Here is a 6558-nt window from a genome sequence, read left to right on the forward strand (position 1 = left end):
CAAGCAGCTTCTTTATTTAATTAACCAATGACCTTCCTCCATCATAAGAAGACTGTGGACTTACAAGACATTGTCAGCTCTGCACTTATAGAAGCTGTTGGGCTTTACAGGCTGTGCGTAATCCTTCTGGTACAGTGTGGCCCTCAGGACAAAGTGGTGGGGAGATACGCATATGGGTTTTGGAGAACTGTATTGGCCTTCAGTGGAACTTACGCACTTGATTGCCACTGTGCCTAAGTAGGCTCTGCAGTCTCTGTAAGAGTCTCTATATTGACCCTGATGGTCGGAGTCGAACTCTTAAGGGGACCATGAGCTAGATCCCTGAAGTAAATGTGTGTTAGAAGGCTTGGGTGAGGGGCTAGAGAGATGGCTCAGTGGTTAAGAGCACTGACTGCTCTTCCAGAGGTCCTGGGTTCGATTCCCAGTGGCCACATGGTGGCTCACAGCCGTCTATGGTGAGATCTGGTTCCCTCTTCTGGCATGTGGGCATACATGGAGGCAGAATGTTGTATATATAATAAATAAATCTTTGGGGAAAAAAAAAGAAGGCTTGGGTGAAGTAAAAATGAGTTCATTTGGAACTTGATTTTAACCTGAATTCTAGCCTGAGTTTTAGAAAATTTGGGCCTTGGGAAACCATCTCTTGGGGACCTTGCTTATCATCCCTACTCATTCTTAGATGTTTCCAGCTCTAGACTGGAAGCAGAATGGACTTTGAGCAGAAAGACTGAGCCGCTTTAACTCCATCCTTCGTGGGCTGGTATCTGGCTATAATAGACCTGACCTTCATGTGGGGATGGGCTTCAAGTCTTTTGGGGTTTGCAGCAGTCACCTATTGAGTAAAAGAGCAGACCCTGTGTTCAGTCATAATATCTGGAATATTCTTTGCAAACACATCATACAATTAAAAAAAAAACTTTTCTAGGCTTATCTGTTCAGTTGTTACATTGAGGTCAGTCATTGCTCTTCAAAGGCCAATCAGTTATTGAAGCCTCAGTGGTGAGGGACAAAAACAAACTACTGTCCTCAAGGAATACTCGTGCTCAGGATAGAGTCACCATTAAGTCACACAAAGCAGAGATGGGACAGTGAGTGTGCATGTGTTCTGACCTACTGGTAGCCCATTTCTTCACACAGAAAGTTGTGAAAGGGGCTTTGTGACTGAGGTTAAAGCTACTTAGTATCTCTATGCTTCTGTTTCCTATGTAAAAGAAATAACAGTGATGAACTCAGGAGGATTTGACAAGGCCTTGGCAAATATAGAGCACACTGGCCACTGCATGCTACCTAGTTGTGTGTTTCTGAGAGCTAAAACAGCTCTTTCTAGAGAAAACACCCAGTGCTAGGGACTAGAAGATGTTGCTTCAACATGTGGGGTTTGTGCACCTGTCCTCACCAGGCTAAGAATGTAAGAGAGGTAAAGATTTTGGATACTTGCCCAGTAGGCCATGTCCCATCCATTTCTGAGGATGATAAAGCATCTTATCATGGTAGGCCTGTGGTGTTGAGATAGTAACTTCACCAGGCAGTGACGATGCCCACCTTTTATCCCAGCACTTGGGAGGGAGAGACAGGCAGATCTCTTTGAGTTTGGGGCTAGCCTGATCTACAGAGTTAGTTCCAGGACTGGCTCCAAAGCTACAGAGAAAACCTATCTTGAAAAACAGAGCTAGTTATAGGACAGCTAAGGGTCCTATACAAAAAGAAACCCTTTCTGGAATCAAAGAAAGATTGTTACTCTTTGAGTTCATTGCAGGTTTAGAGAGTCTTTTGACAGAAGGACTCCTGAATGTGGCTTCTCTGCTGGGCCCTGAGATGTAGTAGACAGGGAACAGAAACCATCATTTGAAGTGATGGTCTGTCCTGGGTGCCAGGAATGCCACCTACCCATATGCCCTGCACAAAACAGCCATGGAAAGAAAGGGGTGGCATCCTGCCCTGCTCTGTCACCAAGAGATGAAAAAAGTAGCATGCAGCTCATCCACAGATGAATGAATGCCACTTCAATCCTAGCTTCTTCTAGAGAAGTGCTGCTGGGGTTATACCTCCAAAAGGAAACCCTTAATCTATCACATTTCCCCGATTCCATAAATCAGTACTGAGTCAGAATTTGATTCCTTTCCTCTTTAGGTAGGGATCACATGTACTTCGGAGAAGAGTCTGCCTCTGAATCCTGGCATAGCTGAGCTGAGTGATGCCTGCTGCAGTTGGGAGTCAGGCTTAGAGTTTGGTGGAGAAGGATACAAAGGAAGCCCTCTCAGGTTCAGGCCACAGTGGAGAGTTCAAAGAGAATTCTCTGTTCTCCTTGCTGAACATCAGATGCTTATTGTTTTGTGGTTGTAGAGTAGAACCCAAATCCCACATAAGGGTTCTGCTACTGAGTTATTCTTAGTGATAATCATTTTGGTTTTTCAAGATCCCCTTCCCTTATTCTTTCAACTGCTGTTGTTATGGACATGCCCAGTAAAATTTAAAGAGAATATTTACCATCTTCAGGTTGGAATGACAGAAAACTCACAGGAAACCTAATTACCTTTTCTCAGCCATGTCTCATACAATGAAACACAGTCCCTGGAACCTAGTTAGCAAAGGATTGGGTAACTATACACCCAAATCCTGCATTGAACTAACCAAATGCTTTGGGCTGCAAGTGTCACCTCCCTGAACTTGAGCTTCCTCATCTTGAAGGTGGATTCAAGCTACCTTAGTGCCATGGTAAAACACCTGTATTCCCAGAGCTGGAGTCTCAGGCTGCACTATATTATACTGCAAAGTGCCTTCCACCTTACTGGACTTTTTGTAAAGGGCAGGTATGTGCATGTGTGCTTATGAATGGTACATTCTTAGGTCCTTTACACAATCCAGCCTTCTTAGCTGTTGCTTATTGGTAAGCTTTGTGGAGGCAGGACTTGGGTTCTACTCTGAAGTTTATCTATTGGTGGCGAGAACAGGAGAGACTTCAGAAAGAGATGAAGAGGAATCTTCTTTTTTCTTGATCCCTTCCATTAGCTTAAATCACTGCTCTTTCCCCATGTTTGGTCCAAAGCCTCATGATAGTGCTAGCATTGATCTTGGATGTGTTCAAAACCAGCCGCCGTCTACAGAAAGGTATGAGTGTAAGATAACCTATTGAAACTCATCTCCTCCCATTGCTACCACAGCTGTGCTGAGACCATATGGACCTTCACAGCACCCACTGTCTCCTGCTTGTTTTCCAGGTGAGACTGTGGAGATGAGAAGGTGGTGGACACACATGATGGAATGGAATCCTTCTGCTGTGCAACCACACCCCACCTTGCCCTGCCCTGCACCCCCATTGCGCCTGCCCATGCCAGCACTTCCTTCCTATGTTCTCACATCACACTCAAACTGGTGACACCACAGGAAAGAAAGACACAAGATGTTGGAATGGCTGTTTCCATGGACACAATCTCCATAGTGACAATATGGGGGAGGGGGGAGGGGGCTGATGGGGAAGGGGGGGTTAAAAGGGAGGGATAAAAATATATATATATAAATCTATTTTTAGTCTGGAAAGACTTTGTTTAAATGAAAGGTGCGCTATCCCTTTTGATTCTATTTTAAAATTATCTAGTTAACTCAAAATTTGTTCCAGTGACAATGAAATTTAAATGTGAAATTGAATTGAACAAACTCATCTCATAAAAGATGAGGTGTGGCTTTGATCTTTAGCCGGTCTCACAACAATTGAGTGAACACTAGACCAGGACTGAAGGAGCAGACAAATGATACCACCTTTCTTATGGTCAGCCTGTCTCACAGGGGAGGTTTGTGGGGAGGGCAGAATGGGGATGGTCATTTTCAAAAGTGGGGGAATGATGTTTAAACTCAAAAATAAATTTTTTTCCTTTCCAGAAACACTATTTATTTTTAATTTTTTTTTCTTTTTGGGGGTGGTGGTGGTGGAATTGGTAGATGCCCCAAGGTCATGTCTGTGTCCTGGATCACTGTGGCTCCACCAAGTAGGTAAAGTGGCCCCACAGCAACAGATATACTAAGGAATGGCTTCCCTCTGGCTCCCTCTTTCCTTGACACATTCCATGTAGCTAGGACCCATGGCCTCTGCTGCTGAAATAGGCCAGGTCTGGGAGAGAACAGCGTGTGAACCATTTGGGTGGGTAAAGCTGGCCAGAACCACCCACCCTAACACTTTATTGCTTTCATTTTTATAATGGAAAAGGGGGCTTGTTAGATGTGTGGCCCCATGCTACGTGAATCTTTATGTTGTATTGTTTTGTTTTGTAAATTGTATAATTTTTAAATATATGAGTTTTAAAAAAAGAAAAAAGTACAAAAAAAATCCTGTTAAGGCCTTAAGAAGGGATATGTGCATCTTTCAGGGGTCACTCTGCCGTGGGGATAAAATAGCTGTTTTACAAACAGTTTTATTTAAAAAAACAAAAATCGAAAAAAAATCAAAAACATAATAAACTTCATTTTAACCTTGTGTCCTTTTTCATTTACTTTAAGTGAATGTGTCTCTTCCTTCTTCAGGATCAGCCTCCCAAAGGGGACCTTGGCTGAAACCAGACCCAGGGTTCTTTTCTGCCCCATGGGACAATTCTTACTTTTTGAAGTTGACATGAGGATATATTCCTAATCAGCGTTAATTTTAAGGATTGTAAATGTATAATTCAATGTTAATGGACTTTTTTTTAAGAGAACAGAAGAAATATTGGAAATAGTGTTTTGAGTTGAAAGTAAGTAATTATAAATGAGTTCTAGTGTGTTCATCAATTCAGGGCCGCAGAAATGGCAGGTTAATTTGCTTTAATGACTATACCGAGCAGTGTGGTCCATTTCTCACCTCACCTGCCTGGATGGTGGTATGGATGTGAGTGGTGTGCTGTGTTAGCCATGGGACCCTGCTCAGGCAGCTGCACAAGACCTGAATAGAAATGATAAACACAGCTAAAATGCAATTGATAGATTTCAGGTGTCAAGGACTAAGTCATAAAACTTGAAAAATATGTATCTTGAGGAAAATACTCTCCTGACAGCAGATGTTTGTCACTTTGCCTTTTGTTCCTTTGTTTGCCTTTCCATTTGCTGATGATACCAGAGCATGGCTTCAGTCATGATTGTCTATGTCTTTCCTTAAACTGGATTCAGAAAAAGTCTGAGGTAGGCAGTGGCCCTGTTAGGCTCCTCTTGATGACAGTTTTCTGATGTCTGCAGTACCCTAGCTGAGTGTGCCTTTCAGCTCCTGCAGTTTTTAAGGTCAGTGCATGTGTGTTGTTAATAGATTTTTTTTTTTTAAAGCAGCTTTTGGTTCACTGTCGTATTAGATGGAAGATGAGCTCCCATGTACCTGCTCCTCCAGTCATGTGCAGCCTATCCCATTATTAATGTCATCAGTGGAGGAGCATGTTTGTTTTAAGTGATGCACCTACATCAGGGTTTGCTCTTGGTGCTGTACGCTTCGTGGATTTGTACAAATTTATGATGCCCGTGTATCCCCATAACAGTTTCTTACAGGACAGTTTGCCACCCAAAACAGCTGTGCCAACTGCTCCTCCATTTCCTCACCAAACCTGACAACCACTGATCTTTTTATCATCTTCATAGTTTTTCCTTTTCTAGACTGTCATATAATTAGAGACATATGTATGTGTGTGTGTGTGTGTGTGTATGTATGTATGTAGCCATTTCAGATTGGCTGCTTCCAATTTAGTAATTCACATTTATGGTTTCTTCACATGTTTATGGGTACACCGCTTATTTCTTTGCTGCTGCAAAAAAATACTCCATTGTCTAGATATGCCCAGTTTTTCTAGCTTCTTGTTTGCCCAAGGATATCTTGATTGCTTCCAATTTGGGCAATTATGAGTCGACCTGCCATAAATACTGTGCGGGTTCCTGTGTAGGTATAAGCTTTCAGATTAATTTGTCATGTGATGAGGATATGTTTTGTTGTAAGTAATGCTGAACTTCTTTTCAAATGAATATACCATTTATATTCTTATGACCCATGAATGGGAGTTCCTGTTGATTTACATCCTCACCAGCGTCTGGAGGTGTCTTTTTTTATGTTGACTATGCTTGTAGGTATGTAGTAGATTCTTTCCAATACTCATTAAAAACTTTAAATTTTATTTCATTCTATGTCTATGGAACTTTTGCCTGCATGTACAACTGTGTGTCGCTTGTGTGCCTAGTACATGTGGAGGTCGGAAGAGGGCAGAAGAGCCTCTGGAAGTGTTGTGAGCCGATAATGTGGGTGCTGAGAACTGAACCTCAGTCTTGTAAGGTCAGTGCTCTTAGCCATTGAGCCATCATCTCTCCAGCCCCTCTTTTAAGTGCATATTTAAATTGTAGACTTGCGATTGTTTTAGAATTATGTACATCCTAGCCATGGTTTCTATGTATTCAGTGGCATTGAATTTATATATGTTGTTTGGGAGCTAATATCCACAATTTTTACAACTTGCAAAACAGAAACTGCCCATTAAAAAAAATCCTGAGAGTTTGGGCCTACTTTCCAACGTTGCACTGTGTTTGATCTCTGGCTCCCCCAAGTGATAGTTGTTGGGACTG

At 42.3% G+C, this 6558-nt stretch overlaps 1 protein-coding gene across 3 annotated transcripts in view; it reads left to right on the forward strand.

The window, feature by feature from the left end:
* Nucleotides 1-3456, forward strand: part of Tcf20 (transcription factor 20) — a 159221-nt gene extending 155765 nt beyond the window's left edge. For all 3 annotated transcript variants that reach the window (XM_026782763.1, XM_026782764.1, XM_013348858.2), the window contains exon 6: nucleotides 3219-3456. The gene's annotated coding sequence lies outside the window, so the exon portion shown is untranslated. The remainder of the gene's footprint in view (nucleotides 1-3218) is intronic.
* Nucleotides 3457-6558: the final 3102 nt, after the last annotated feature.

This window comes from Microtus ochrogaster, chromosome 15, assembly GCF_000317375.1.
Source record: "Microtus ochrogaster isolate Prairie Vole_2 chromosome 15, MicOch1.0, whole genome shotgun sequence".
In the NCBI taxonomy this organism is placed as follows: domain Eukaryota; kingdom Metazoa; phylum Chordata; class Mammalia; order Rodentia; family Cricetidae; genus Microtus; species Microtus ochrogaster.